This window comes from Lithobates pipiens, unplaced genomic scaffold (genome assembly GCF_037356315.1).
Source record: "Lithobates pipiens isolate NorthernLeopardFrog02 unplaced genomic scaffold, aLitPip1_a1.2 Scaffold_17, whole genome shotgun sequence".
Lineage (NCBI taxonomy): Eukaryota > Metazoa > Chordata > Amphibia > Anura > Ranidae > Lithobates > Lithobates pipiens.
In genome coordinates, this window is record NW_027507755.1 from 7,226,407 (window position 1) to 7,242,911 (window position 16,505).

Sequence of the window (16,505 nt, forward strand, 5' to 3'; positions counted from 1 at the left end):
GGCATGCCGGGAATGCTAACTGCACATTGGCTATGCTCTCAGCCAAACTATGAAACCATCCAATGGCTGGTGTCATAACAAATCACATGTGCAGCACCATAGCAGTTGAAGATTAAACAGAGGCAAAGATGGCAGCTTCCTTGGCTGAAAACGATAGGGGAGTTTACTTCCACTTTAAATTTACCTACGTCCCTCAGTAACGCTCAAGTGTACACCACAAGTCTGTGGCAGAGACTTTGTTGAACACCCTACTGGCTGCTAGGCCTTGTGAGAGGACTTCTGTCCAGGGGTTGTTAAATCCAGCTGTGAAACTGTGTTTTTATTCTCTGGATTTTCTATAAGGACTTCCATCATATTTTTGCAGTCTAAAGTACCTGAACTCATTCCTAACCCTCTACCCTTTATTCAAAGACTGTTTCTGTTACAAATAAATAACCCAAAAGAAGATTCAGTGTTAGTTTCCACATTCTTTGGGCCATCTACCACGGGAACCTCTAGACGGAGAAGTAAACAGGAAGGTAACGGTAAACCCAATAAAACCAGCAGCTCCTTTGGGGGGTCAGTGATAAATATGTAAGACCTCTTTTTATCATCTTCATAATATCTCTAAACTCAGTCCCATCCTTTCCCTTACAGATGCTGAAAAGTTGGTTCATGTCTTTGTCTCCTCCAGACTGGATTACTGTAATGCTCTTCTCATTGGGATTCCTAGAAAGAGTCTGCAGAGGCTTCAGTACATCCAAAACTCTGCAGCAAGAATCCTTATGAGAGTGTGGAAACGTGAGCATATTACCCCTATTCTTCACTCACTCCACTGGCTTCCTGTCTCCGCCAGGATTTATTATAAAGCCTCATACACACGATCTGACTTTGTACAAACTTTCCCGTGGATTTTTGTACAAAGGGCGTCGGCCATGAACTTGTATTGCATACACACTGCTGGACTTTTTCAGCCAGCTTTCACCATCACGTGGTTTTTCTGCTCTTTACCGCCACCTTTGGTCAACTTCTGTATTGTTGTCTGATCTTTTGCATTGGCTCTGAGCATGCGTGTTTGTACTTTGTACAAAAGTCCTATGGTTTTCTGTACACAAGATCGGACTTTGCACCATCAAACTTTTGTTTCTGGAAAGTTTGTCCATTCGCACAGCCAACAAAAGTCAGATGAAAGACAAAAAAGTTTGTCCGATGGAGCGTACACACGGTCAGATGTTACCTTAAAACAGCTAATATGCATGTTTGTTCTCAAAAAGTCTGATCGTGTGTATGGGCCTTTAGGTTTCCCTTCTCACACATCAATGTATATATGGACATGCCCCTCCATACCTCAGAGAACTTCTTATACCACAAAACACATCACGTTCCCTCCGCTCCACTCACTAAAATCTTCTTCAAATACCTAGAACTAGACAATGGGAAACAGGGCTTTTTATGCAGCTGCCCCACGCCTGTAGAACACCCTACCTGACACCTTGAGGGCTCCTCAATCCACTGACTGTTTTAAAAAAGGTCTTAAGACATTTCTTTTTAGCAAAGCATTTTGTTTTTTTAGTTGTTTGTTTGATTGTATAAATTGCTAATTTTAACCTGTAGAATCGTTTGATGTAAAGTGCATTATAAATAAAATGTATTATTATTACTATTATTATTGAGTGGGCAGAAGAGAGGGAAATATGTACAGATTGCGGGCCGGAGAGGGGGTAAAGAAATGAGAGTTTGAGGAGAGAGGACATTATAGCAAAGATTAGTGTGAGCATGTTGGAGGGTGGGGAGATAGGAATAGAAGGAAGGCATGAGGAAAGTTAGAGGATGAAAGGTACTTTGTGTAAAATAGGTCTGGAACACTAATGTCTGTACTTGCTTTTTTTTGTAGCAGTGCCTTAGTCAAAGTGCCCATGTACAGGTGCCAAACTCACCGGGGTGACACTTTGCATAAGGAGTGGCCAGCCCAAACCCTCGCCAGCCGTCCCAAGAAATGAACTACATTTATACAGGGATGGTGTGGGGGGAAGATTCCCAATTTTTCAATTAGGAGCTGATAAAACCAGGCTCATGGATGGCGTTTACAACTGGCCTGGACAGAGTGCAATGCAAGAGGGGGTAACAGGATAATGATGTTAAATGTTTGATCTTGTCCAAAGCAGCGTAATACAAAATTAGTAAAACTTTCAAAAATAAACAAACAAGTATACACAGCAGATTCAAATTCTTGATCAATGTAGTCCAGTGTATAAGAGAAGAGTGGAGTCTATGCAGTTACCAGAGGGTATGAAGAGTCAGGTGGGAAATTGCAGACAGGCAGAGCGACTTTTTGTTGCAGGGAAGATCTATGCAGTTACCAGAGGGTATGAAGAGTCAGGTGGGAAATCGCAGACAGTTAGAGCGATTTTGTGTTGCAGGGAAGATCTATGCAGTTACCAAAGGGTATGAAGAGTCAGGGGGGAAATCGCAGACAGGTAGAGCGACTTTGTGTTGCAGGGAAGATCTATGCAGTTACCTGAAAGAGTAGAGCAGAGAAAGCATGGTGAGGAAGTGGTGGAGATGACAAGGTGGTCTTGTTAGAGGAAGTGCCCATGTACAAGTACCAAACACTTCTCGCTGAAGTGACACTTTGCGTAAGGAGTGGCCAGCCCAAACCCTCGCTCATCATCTGTGGTCATAGTAAATAAATAGTCCCTGTGTAAGTGATGGAGGAAAGTGTTAGTTACTTCCAACAGTGACAGTGACAGAAGAAAATTGTCTGCTTTCCCTTCGGAATGAAGACCTGTCAATCTGATGGGTGACAAGATGTCTGTGAACATGGTGGGCTGTAACATTATGAAATGAATGTATGAAGATAATTTTATTTGCTATTTCCTATTCAATTAACTGAACTACAGAAAAATCTGAACATAATATTCAATCTTGCTGTGTATTGATTAAAAGTAATTACATTTTTTTAAACACAATTTTTTTTTTGTTTTTCCACAATCCCATGCACATCAGAGACAGAAGTACACATGCTTGTGTAGCATTAACCCCCGAAGGAGCTTCTGGTTAGATTTGGGCTTACCGTTACCTTCTGTTCTCCTCGTTGTACATCTAGGGGTTTCCGTGGTAGATGGCCCAGTAACTTGAGAGACTGACAACAGATCCACTTGAATGGATTTTATTTGCAAAAGGTAGACAATGAACAGTCTCTTAAATTGGGATCAGAGGGTTGGAAAGGAATTCAGGTACTCTTATGCCCCGTACACACGAGCGGACTTTTCGACATCCAAACTCCGACGGACTGAGTCCGTCAGACTATCCGATCGTGTGTGGGCTGCAACGGACTTTAGCTTAGCTAAAGTCTGACGGACTTTAGAAATGAAGCATGCTTCAAATTTTCCCGACGGAACTCCGCCGGACCCGGTCCCCTTCGAAAAATTCGCTCGTGTGTGTGCTACTCCGACGGACTAAAACCGACGCTAGGGCAGCTATTGGCTACTGTCTATGAACTTCCTACGTCGAATCCAGTCGTACGTCATCACGTTCGACTCCGTCGGAGTTTGGTGTGATGGTGTGTGGTCAAGTCCGTTCGGTCGAAAAGTCCGCCAGAACTCCGGCGGAACTCCTTTGGAGGTCTGTCAGACTTAATCCCTCTCGTGTGTACGGGGCATTAGTGTCAAAGTCAAATTGTTGAAGAACTTGCTCACTTTGACTGCACCTAGAGTATAGCCATTCGCAACTGGATGATCACTCAGGCTGGACAGTCCCTCTCTCACAAGGCCTAGCAGCCAACAAGGTGCTTACTCAAGAACAAGTCTCTGCCACAGACGTTGTTGCAGAACACGTAGGGAAACTAAGCTTGAAAACACCTATAGGATACCTGGATCTTTCAGCCAGCTTGGCGATATCCACAAGACCGGATTCTCTCGATTACTTCAGCCTTTCCAGGCTCTTACTAAGAAACCAACCCGTACGTGGCAGGGGCGTCGGCAGGGGGTGGCTGGGGGGGCTGAAGCCCCGAATGTGTCCCCCTATAGCCCCGAGTGTCAGCTCTGCAGGATAGGAGAGCGCCGGGACCAATCTGATCCCGAGTGCCGCCGAGCGTGGCCGAGTTCGGCCGAGTGCCAGAGCAGGTCCCGCCTTCTGGAGCCTGCACGTCTATGATGGACGTCCCACTGGTCCAATGCCGGGACAGCGGGACGTGTGACGTCCATCATAGGCACTGTTGGCTCCAGAAGGCGGTGATTACAAAGAGGCTGTCGTGCCACATCCCCGCTTGGCGCTCGGGTGAGCCGCTCTCCTCTCCTCCTCTGCTCCTCCTCTGAGGACTGGCTGCTGTGACACCATGGCTCAGACAGGTCAGTGTATGATGTTAATGTCAGTGTAGGTAGATCAGTGTATGTAAATGTCAGTGTAGGTAGGTCAGTGTGTGTTAATGCCAGTGTAGGTAGGTCATTGTAGATAAATGTCAGTGTAGGTAGGTCGGTCAGTGTAGGTAGGTCACTACCGTTAGTGTATGTATATGTCCAGTGTATGTAGGTCAGGCAGGTGAATGTAGGTAGGTCACTATTGTCAGTGTAGGTAGGTCACTGCCGTCAGTGTAGGTAGGTTAGTGTATGTAAGTCACTACCGTCAGTGTCACGGCCCAGCCAAAAAAAACCTGCGTCACGTACAACACCGCCCCCCCTCCCCGCTGAAGCCCCTGGTCCTTTTGCCACCTAGCAACACCCCTGGTATGTGGTCTTCTTCTGAAAAGTCCTCCCCTGGAATGCTTGAAGTCACTGGGTCTCTCCCGAACCGGAGACGGAACCCAACCACCTCAGAATCCTTCTTTTAGTTTCCTTGCCTTGGGCTATAGCCTTCCTGGGGGCTGGTCAGGAGGACCAGGACCATGAAGTCAGTACATCATTCTGGACCAGAACCCCGAACCACGTGACGTCCGCATCTTAAATACCCTCTCCCAGAAAGCACAGCGAAGCGCCCCTCCTACTGGGCTGGCTCTGAGAGAGAGTAACTTAAGCACCTAACCAGACCATAGTTCCATGCCTGCCAGAAGAGACAGTGCCCCTTGTGGCCAGGCTGAACATTTCACAGTCCAGTCAGACTGATGCTGAAGTCTAATTTAGATAATTGTACCCAAACCAAACTGCAGTTTAGGTAATTTTAACTTTTGAAAAATGCATAGCGTGTGCTCTTCAGGAGAACTTGTTTTAGGCCACTAATCACTAAATAGTGATGCATGGTGATGTAAAGCCTGCCATATATGACTCAAACTTCAACCGATTCATGCTGAATGCAATTCTTGCAGCACAACCCCCTATCAGCAAAAGTCAATTGACTTTTGTTAAAGTAGCTGGGTGTAAAACTGTCAGCTGAACATTGACTGCATCCAAAGAAATGCAATTACCTGACCCACTCATACTTGCGTTGCTCACGATCTGTCCCTGCTCCTTCCTCCTGTGCAGCTGGCGCTGAAATCATTTGCGTCGTAAACCTGGGAAGCAATTCATTTGTCTGATGGAACCACTTTGGCACCCCGCTTTGGTGCTTCCTCTTACCAAACAGTGCCTCCTACCCTCCAAACCGTTACAGCAGACCAAGAACTAATACCAGCCTTTTACCCAAAGCATTGTACACAGACAAGATGTTGGCATAGTAACAAAGAAATGACTGATTATTCAACAGAACTACAAGTTTTTATACCCTTTAAAAGTAGGCCAGTCACCACATGAACAATAAAACCAAATATTGACCCAAAACATCATACAATGGTTAAATAATGAGGTAGAGCTGACACAAGGCTAATCCCATCATAGGCACCTCCAAGAGTTAGTCAAATTTGTCAACATACAGAAACAATAGGTGAATGGGAATTCACACCTAGACAATGCTTTGATTAATCAGGAATCCTAGACTGCCCCGCAACAGTATTCAAGAAGACCAAGGGCTGTCCAAATCTTATTAACCAGCTTTATTTTTACATACTTCCCCCCACTGAGTTTCAAGTTGGCAGAGCCCATCATGGCATCCTTGACTGTTAAATGTAATAATGTCCTCTTGCATTATATAACAGAACATCTTCCTAAATACTTGTAGCTCCCTCGAATGCCAGAGCCTACAGTCAGTATGTAAGAGGCTAGCCTGCAGTCTCTCGGAAAGCCCTGTCCTTGTTGGGTCTGTCACAATTTGCTCTTTTTGTCATGTGACAGCACTCAGGCTTATAGTTTTGCTTCTAGGCCTGAGCACTCTCATGGGCAAGTATGTTATATGCTTGCCCATACCTAGTAGTGTCTCAAGCGACAACCAGCAAATACTGGTAAGGTGAGAATAAGGGGGGGGGGCAGTGTTGATTTAAAAGACAATGGCTATCAGGACTGGTGCAAGGATTTTTGATGCCCTAGGCGAAACCTCATTTTGTTGCCCCACCCCTGACCTCACCCCCTTTACCCTGCCCATGTGACAGGAGGTGGCGCTTTCCAGTAAGCATCGGCTCTGCTGCCTCTAGCACTGGCTCCAGTGCTGCACTGCACAACTAATTACACTACTGTTCGGAAAATTAAGAGAGAAGGATCAAATCATTAAGGATACCACGTCCCAGTAATTATCAGAAAATGAAAAAAAGGGGGGCCAGAGAAGGGGCTGGGGGGTAACCAACCCCGGGACTTTTAAGGTATCAAATCAAAAAAACATTTACTTTAATTGAAAAAGTCGTTCAAATTGACTGAATTAACAATTGAAATGAATAAAAAATATAATTTTATTTACATTTTACAAAGTCAGTAATAAAACTTTACTGTTACATTCATGAAGCTAATCTTACACGATACAGCGTGGGAAACCACTCTAGAATTACCCAACTTTGTCCATAAAGAAAAAGACAGAAATAAGCTGCGATTTTCAACATGTTTCGCTCGATTTGAGCTTCTTCAGGAAATTTAAGCAGCCAATGACCAAAGCTAAAATAGCAGAGATATACAATAAATAAATATTAATCAGTCAATGAAAATAAAATAAAATACATAATGTTCAATTAACGAATAATTAATATCCGAGAAAAAATCAATCAAAATGATGCGATTATTAGTGAGTGAACAGATGAATTCATTTACAAATTCAGTACATCGAAATTGCATCAGAGTAAGGTCTCACCAAATTCACCAGGACTCCCCGTATCTGTAGTGTATTCAAATAGTATCATTGAAAACCATTGAGTTTGGATGAAAGCCTTAATAGCTCATGGCCAGAGAGGGCGTGTCGCCATTATTGGTCTGCAGAGAGGAACAATGGATAGTAATGATTGAAAATATTTGCAAGGGTGGAAGTCTGAGGGGGTTTAGGTTGAAATGATTAGTAGGTGAATGGATGAAAAAAAAAATAGGTATTATTACCTGAAAGGGTTAATTGAATCAATATGGTTCAAGACATTCATGACATCATCATGTTATTTGTCAGAGAAATCCAGAGATTGAAATTTAGGTTCGTTTTGCAACTAAAAAAGAGGGGAGAAAAAAAATCAGTGTAGTGTGTCATGCAGGGTCAAAAGGGATCCGTCTTGACCATTTGTAGTAAGGAGATAATAGTTTGGACGAACAGCGGCTTATTTGCATTTAAGCAAACCTACCTCTAAGGTATAGGTGGATCCAGGGATGGAAGTAAGAGATAAGCGAACGATCCTGTCCCATCAATTGCCAGAAGGCAACTGACAAGGAGAGGGGATTATGAACCTCTCCAGCTCGGCGGCGTCCGACGTCACCGCCGAGCTGCGGGCGTAAAGGGGAAGGGCTTCTCCTGCTGTTTCGGAGCTGAATGTCTTATCGCGCATGCGCGAACAGCATCAACACGCCGCGCATGACGCAAGTCGCGTCATGGCGCCGTCGCGCCCATTTTGGAAAATCTCAGCATCAATGTATGTCAATTACATGACGGTGTGTGTATTCAGCAAACGCAAAAGTAAATAACCTAGTAAGTCGCCCTCTCTGGCCATGAGCTATTAAGGCTTTCATCCAAACTCAATGGTTTTCAATGATACTATTTGAATACACTACAGATACGGGGAGTCCTGGTGAATTTGGTGAGACCTTACTCTGATGCAATTTCGATGTACTGAATTTGTAAATGAATTCATCTGTTCACTCACTAATAATCACATCATTTTGATAGATTTTTTCTCGGATATTAATTATTCGTTAATTGACAATTATGTATTTTATTTTATTTTCATTGACTGATTAATATTTATTTATTGAATATCTCTGCTATTTTAGCTTTGATCATTGGCTGCTTAAATTTCCTGAAGAAGCTCAAATCGAGCGAAACATGTTGAAAATCGCAGCTTATTTCTGTCTTTTTCTTTATGGACAAAGTTGGGTAATTCTAGAGTGGTTTCCCACGTTGTATCGTGTAAGATTAGCTTCATGAATGTAACGGTAAAGTTTTATTACTGACTTTGTAAAATGTAAATAAAATTATATTTTTTATTCATTTCAATTGTTAATTCAGCTAATTACACTACTGGTCGGACAGAGCAGCTGCCTGAGACTGATTTAGTTACATGCTGCAGCCTGCAGAGCATGCAGACACGGAGGGAAACCAGTTGCCGGGAGCCCCTAGGCAGCAATGCGCCCTAGGCGGTTGCCTAGTTTGCCTAGTGGTAGCACCGGCCCTGATGGCTATGTATGGGCAAAGTGAAAGTGTCTCTAACTTATTCCATCCTGCCAAGACATCCATTTAAAAGGCTCTGAATGCCTGGGGTGTGTGGAGCATGGTTAAGGCCTTGACTGTCGCATAACAGATGTGATTACCCACCCCTATTGCATATCCCCAACCTGTTAACCTTACTTATTGATTGAGACCACACTAAGGTTGGAGAAACAAAAAAGGCCAAAGCAGCCTACTTTATTTAAAACAAATATGTATATTCAAATTAACATAAAACATACAAGAAAAACATCTGTTATTCAACCCTATCTATATAGCGTTGGTCTATGCAGGAACTTCATAACCATCTGTGGAAACTACAATAATATCCTGCGGTCCCTCTCCAAGTGTATTAATAGGCCTCAAGCCAACAAGCAGCCTCAGAGACAACCACTGACTGCAGTGCCCCCATTACCACTTCCCAGCTAACCTCCGTTAGCCGGAAACCACCATCAGGACCCATACCAACGATAGTTCCCGAACTCTTCCTTCTGACATATCTTCCTTCCCCTACAAAGACCAACGCCCGCCACTGCCATGACATCCAATCCTCCGTACCTGTCTTAAAAAAGGAACAGGAAACAACAACCTACCAAATGTGATTAACCCACAAAAATTAGGGAGGGGGGGCGGGAACTTTCCCCCACGCTGTGGTGACTCATACCATGCGGGATTACTTTTAACACTTCTCTTAACCCCTCCCCCTCAGCACCACAATACCTCCCTCTTCTCTGGCGGTATTCCCACTGTTAACCCTGTCATGTCTGCCCTACACTTAAGTCTTATTTTTACTTTGCTCCGGCTCTCTTTCCTAGCTGATTAGCATTCACATTAGTGCTGTCTTATCTGTGGATTTTACCCTGTTGTTTAATAAAGGAGATTTCACAGTCGGGGGCTGAGTACCGGATTTTTACTATGACAGATCTTTTTTACCCTACTGGGCTTGCAGCAGACAGGTCTACAGCTTTCAACCCTCATCTGCACACATTGACGTGTGCACAGGGTGTGACATTATCACTGCGTGTGCTGGTGGGGAAATGAGAAAGATCTTCCACTGAGCTGAATCTGCAGGCAATGATATCATGTGCCGGGGGGAGTGCCACAATGAAGACTGCATATATTATATATTGTGGTAGTGTGGTACCCCACCAGTGTATATACCCAGAATTCTGCACCGGACGAGTTGAGGGGCTCCAGGGAGATTGTAACGTTGGGAGGAAACTGACTTTTCAGTTTCCTCATTATTTACTAAAATCCGTTTTGGGATCTGGAGCCTGGGGATTTCGTAGCGATCCAGGTGGGATGAAATTCCCAGTCCTGGGTCCAAATTTTGGGACTGACTGGTCAGGTGTGTGTTGGACTATTTGTAGACACCTCACCATGGTTCTGGGCTCCACCCTCCTGAGGAGTCCAGGCAAGCAAGGGAGAAGTGTGCATGTATGCACAGGTCGGTCTGTTAGAGCAGACAGAGGGTCCAAGGCTGTGGGTTGGAACAGCAAGGAAGCTCAAAGAGTGCTGAGGTACAGAGTGGACAGGAACTCTGTTATAGAGCCGAGAAGGCTGAAGCATAAGCCTGAGCAGCAGTGCTGCTAAAGAGAGCCAGGTGCCTTGGCATTTTCTGTTCTGTTTACTGTGGAAATCTGATACCCCTGTGTGGGCAACCCTTCTGTTATTGGACTTGTTTTCTTTTTTTTTAATTTAATAAAAGTGGGCCAATAAGCCCTTAAATGGCATGATTGGCGTTGACTCTGCTCACTGGTGTGCTCTACACAGAAGCTAAAGAACCCCCAATATCACAATATATACAGTATATATATATCCATACACACACAGGCACATATGTTTGAGCTTTGGTGTGCACACCCTAATGCAATAGCCTGCAAACAAGCCTGTTGGACCTTTCAGAGGCATTATTGGCAGCTGGGTGTTAGTTATTATTAATTAAAAATGAACCATCTTTGGCCAGTTATAGATTAATGCTTTGAAATAGTCTTCTTGATGCTCATTTCACATGCTGTCCAAAGAGCCGCAAAAGGGACAATATCTCATAATTTTTGAATAAATAGGGTGAATTATATTTAATCTTGTTGGCATTGATCCACCCTCTGTTTTTATGTCCTTCTGCCATGTGTCAACTGCAGGAGAAAAATTGAGTTTCAAAGAGATTATCATTATTTTTTCCTTCTGAGAAAGCATTTTGCATTAGGATTCAAATTTATACAGCTTCACTCATCTGTATGAAGTGTACCACCATCCAGACAACCTTTGTTATATGCTTTTATGATTACTTGATAGACAGAAGACTTTTTTTCTGAACAACGGTGAAGATAAATTTGCAATGTCAGTAAAATTGGCAGTTGGCAGTCTTTGTTAGAGTGGAGCCATCTTTAACCTCTTAAGGACCACGCCTCTTTCTAAAATTTGTTGTTTACAAGTTAAAAAAAAGTTTTTTTGCTAGAAAATTACTTAGAACCCCCAAACACCCTAGAGAATAAAATGGCGGTCATTGCAATACTTTCTGTCACACCGTATTTGTGCAGTGGTCTTACAAGCGCACCTTTTTTGGTTAGCCCAATTTTTTTCTATATTGCGAAAGATAATGTTACTGAGTAAATCAATACCCAACATGTCACACTTCAAAATTGCGCCCGCTCGTGGAATGGTGACAAACAAAAAATTCTACAGGTTTTGAGTTACAGAGAAGGTCTAGGGCTATAATTATTGCTCTCACTCTACCAATCACGGCAATACCTCACATGTGTGGTTTGAACACAGTTTTCATATAAGGGGCGCTACTCGCGTATGTGCTCGCTTCTGCACGGGAGCTCGCCGGGACGGGGCGCATTTAAAATGTTTTACCTTTTATTTTTGATTTTCACACTGTTTAAAAAAAAAAATGTTGTCACCTTTATTCATATTGCAAGGAATGTAAACATCCCTTGTAATAGAAAAAAAGCATGACAGGACCTCTTAAATATGAGATCTGGGGGTCAAAAAGACTAAATTAACTTAATTTACACTAAAATGCAATAAAAAAAAAATTGTCATTTAAAAAAAAATGTCCCTTTAAATTGTCCCGAATCACCAGGGTCATCCACGCTCTCTATAACCACCAGCCTTCCTACCCGTATATACTTGTATCCTTATGTTGAGGTTCCATACTTTTTGGACCCCAGCATGCACACAGGCGCTCTACCCAAGTTTGGGATTGTGTCTTTCTATATCTTGGGATTCTCTAGCCAGATTTGGTGATTTGTGGTTGGCCATTGGATGGTGCATGCGAGGAGCCAGGCATGGGGTTACAGAATCTCCTTTTTTAATTATGCGGATATCCATGTGCAGTGTCAATGAATACAATATGTAAATTTTTCTGTGAGCCCTGATGAAGGAAAGAATTTCTGAAACGCGTCTGGTTCAGGGAAATTATTTGCTCTTTCATTAATGGTTTTTTAATATATCCACATTCATGTATATTCATGTACAAATACCATATGTATATATTTTTTCATGCTATGTAATTTTCTTTTGAATACAATTTTATACATTTCTAAAATATATTTTCTTCATTTGTGGTAGTGCTTACAAAGTCTCCCCATCCCTCACAGAAGAAGGCCCACTTCAGTGAGGCCACATACATGTGTACAGGGGGTTGGTAACTTGCCATTAGCAGTACAAACTAAGTGCAAAAAATGAAAACTCTGTGCCCTTGTACACACAGTCGGACATTCCGACGGAAAATATCCGATCGGACCATGTTGCCGGATAATCCGACCGTGTGTGGGCTTCATCTGACTTTTTCCGTCGGAATGTCCGACCAACAAAATTTGAGAGCTGGATATAAAAAATTTCTGACAACATGATCCGATCGGTTTGTAGAGAATTCTGATTGGACAAAGTGCTACACATGCTCAGATCAAATTCCTAGGCCAAAACTATTGGCTACTTGCCGCAACGTAGTCCTAACTAAATAACATCATCACGTTCTGAACGATCGGATTTTCCGACAACTTTGTCCGACCGTGTGTATGCAACACCAGTTTCGGACAAAATCCGACGGATTTTGTTGTCTGAATGTCCGACCGCGTGTACAAAGGCTTAGACTACAACATATATACAAACAAACCCAAGGATGAACCGAGGAAAAAACCAAGCTTTGCTTACCACCAGCCCACAGACAACCAATTACCTGTCTAACAATATGCGTTAAAAACAGGGGTTTAGTCTGCACACATTTGCAAATGCATGCGTAAGCCTCAGAGCCCCGCCAAGGCACCCCGATATCTGTGGTACCTAACACTGACTTATGAGTGTCCCCACAATGGAGGCACATGCATTTTGATGGATAGGTGAGAGCAGGTGGACTGAAGGAGAACAACCCCTCCTTAAAGGTACAGGAGCCTACTGAACACCCAGCACAATGGCAACACAGGTGTCAGTGGGATGCCTGACCAAAAACACGACCAGTGACGAAAAAAGACGCCACCCGCTCTCACCTATAGCTGTCTATCGCAGTAAGAAACTTGGAAGGCTAACAATAGATACAAACAAACCCAAGGATGAACCGAGGAAAAAACCAAGCTTTGCTTACCACCAGCCCAATTAACCGTTAAAAACAGGGGTTTAGTCTGCACACATTTGCAAATGCATGCGTAAGCCACAGAGCCCTGCCAAGACTACAACATGCTATTCTTCACTGACACATTGATTTTCTAATGCTCATAAATTCAATCTTTATGTGGAAAAGGTTAACAAAATTGTATGTAAGGATAGCAATCACATGAAGCCATTTATTATCACATAGCTTTTTGGATCCTTTTTAAATCATAATAACAGAAATCATCCAAATAGCCCTGATAAAACATTTACCCTGGAATGTTTGGCCTTGGTACAGACACAGAAGGTGGCACACACAGGTTAAAATGGCAATTAAAGGTTCATTTCCCACATTGGTTACTTTTTAAATCACAATTAGTGTCTGTGTATAAATAGTCAATGAGTTTGTTAGCTTTCACATGGATGCACTAAGCAAACTAGACTCTGAGCCATGAAGAAGTAGAAAAGAACAGTCAAAGGACCTGCATAACAAGGTAATGGAACTTTATAAAGATGGAAAAGGATATAAAAAGATACCAAAAGCCTTGAATTCATCCTATTAAATTGATCGGATAAACTTTATTGAGATGTCTGTTTACAAATATTTTTACACAAAATTCACAAAACTTTTACCAGGATTCACACACTTTTCAAATTGAATCCTATTAGAAAAATGTGTGAATCATGCATGAAAGTTATGAAAATGTTTATGAATAGTTGTTAGTCTTACCTGGTTCGGTCTACCCTCTACTTTTAGACAAAGAATTTTACATCAAAATTCAAATGTATACAGCTACAGTTATCTGTGTGAAGTATACCACCATCCAGAGGGCCATTGTTATATGCCTTCCTCTTGGTGCACATGTGTCGTAGTAGTAAAACTGGACTTCCAGCTGTAGGAAGGAGGGGTCTTCTGCCATGGTAAGTATGCACACTATACAGGGGAAGAACTGGGTGGGGGGGGGGGGCATTTGTCACCTGGGCCAGTTCTAATAAGATATGCAGGTATAAGGTAAACCAGATTCCTAGCATCAGAAAGCCAATGCAGATTTGTGACCGTGCTCTTGTGCACATTGCACACGTACTCATTTTTATGAGCTAATGTTACATATGCAGTGCCAGTTCAGCGCATGCATATTTGTACGTGAGCACGTGTGCATTCCAACTAGCACTTGCCACCCCATGGCCTATTTAAACTGGTCTATCTCTTTAAGCTGTTGCTGAATGATCTTCAGCTTGTTCCTTTGTTCCCAAGTCCGGATCTGCTGTACCTGCTTACCCGTGTATGACTGTGCTTGCCTTTGGACTTTGCTTCTGCTCTAGCTCTGTTAGCTAACTACTCTAACCTCAGTCTGTTTACTGGACCTGACCTGCCTGCTGGTTCTGTACTGCTTTGCCTGGCTGTTACTGACCTTGGCCTGTCTCCTTACATCTAAATATAAAATCTGCGCTTGGTAAAAAATTAATTAAAAAAACAGCAGCTGAACACAATAACCCAGATACTAGGCCCAAATAACAAAAATGTGAAAAACAGTGCAGCGCTTGCTGTCTCCTTACATACATAGTTACTTAGTTGGTAAGATGAATAAAGACAACAGTCCATCCAGTTCAACCTGTGTTGGTGTGTGTGTAGATAATCATTTCCCATATCCACATATATTGTTTTCACTAAGATGCACATCCAAGAGCCTTTTAAAACTATCCATACTTCCTGCCGACACCGCCGATTATGGAAGAGTTCCACACCCTTACTGTCCTGACAGTGAAAAACCCCCTACGCAGTTTATGGTTAAACCGCTTCTCTTCCAGTCTCATCGCGTGGCCCCACGTCTTCATACACTCCCTGGGACTGAAAAGTTTCATACTTAGGGTGCAATCACCTTTGAGCTATTTGTATATCGCTATCATATCTCCTCTCAAGCGTCTCTTCTCCAGGGAGAATAAAATTTAGCGCTTGTAGTCCTGGACTCCTGAATTTGCTTTGCCTGCTGATTCGTTTCCATGCTGCCCGGCTGCTTCTGACTGTTGCTCATCTCCTGGTTGTACTACCATCTTTCACTGTGGTGCCAAGCGGCTCTTGCATCCTATTCCCAGGACTGCGACGACCAGCTCTATCCACCTAGAGCGTGGACATCCCTAGCCAGCTACTATGGCACTCATGTCAATCCTTGCACTTACACTCTCTGTCTCCACTTTCAGGAGTGTCGGGCAGGAGGTTTAAGAGAAGCCTCCACAGCATTCCAGTCTTCACCAGGTACATGATAGCAGGGCTGGTGCCCCTGAGTAGGGATACATCATCATTCAGACATCATGGTGGAACCTGCAGTCAGTCACATATGTTGGACATTATATAGTTACTGTCTCCCAATTCGGACCTACAATCACAGCATCATCCCACAACAAGTGCCTCTAAAATGTCTTGTGTCCAAATGCTGTGCTGGAAGATGAAAAAGCGTGTCACAAAAAGCATGGCCCTGCTGTACTTACCCCTAGAGTTGCTGAGCTGTCAGCACCACCAAAAGCAGCTCCAGCTGCCTGGGAATTTGAATTTCCTGCTCTTCTCCCTTGAATCTGCGCAGTGCTTCCAGGAGGGAACAGATCAATTCTGATTGGACAGCACCCTAATAGTGACTCCTCCATCCCAGAAGTGCTGCATGAAGAAGAGAGAGAAAAGTGGGGATTTGAAATCCCCTGACTGCTTGGCAACCCCTGAGGTAAGTACAACAGGGTGGGGAGGGTGTAAGGTGTTAGTTCTCTATTCCATTTTCTCTAAAGGTGAACTAAATCCTTACGATCACCTGCCTTTCAACCTTACCTACAACCACTGAGGCACCATAGCGCACTTTGTGTAGTACACTTTATTTAGCCTACAGAACTAATGAGATGTTTTTTTGTGTTTGTCCCCAAGCCAAAGATTCCCAATCCTCCCCTAAAAGCATACTGAGCCCTTGTACACACGGTCGGAGAATCTGTCGGAATGAGTCTTATCGGACCGTGTCGTCAGATAATCCGACTGTGTGTGGTATGCATCGGACTGATCCTGTCCGAATCTCCGTCCGACCCAATTTTCCAACATGTTGGAAATATTTCCCGACCAACTGGGCCGGACGGACCTAATCCGATCATGTGTAGAGCATTTTCATCGGACCAAGTGCCACGCATGCTCAGATCAAATTCCTACATCAAAGCTATTGGCTACTAGCCTGAATGTAGTCCCATCGTAACGAAATTACGTCATCACGTTC

At 43.3% G+C, this 16,505-nt stretch overlaps 1 long non-coding RNA gene across 2 annotated transcripts; it reads right to left on the reverse strand.

The window, feature by feature from the left end:
* Positions 1 to 273: 273 nt before the first annotated feature.
* On the reverse strand, positions 274 to 7,731 carry LOC143986568 (uncharacterized). Of its 2 annotated transcripts, none has more exons than XR_013276544.1 (4): positions 7,592 to 7,731; positions 7,359 to 7,459; positions 7,120 to 7,238; positions 274 to 2,497 (listed from the first exon to the last, which is right to left on the reverse strand). It is a non-coding gene; the product is annotated as an uncharacterized LOC143986568 (long non-coding RNA). The 2 variants fall into 2 exon arrangements; XR_013276543.1 differs by lacking the exon at positions 274 to 2,497 and adding an exon at positions 6,710 to 6,926.
* Between the last annotated feature and the right edge of the window lie 8,774 nt (positions 7,732 to 16,505).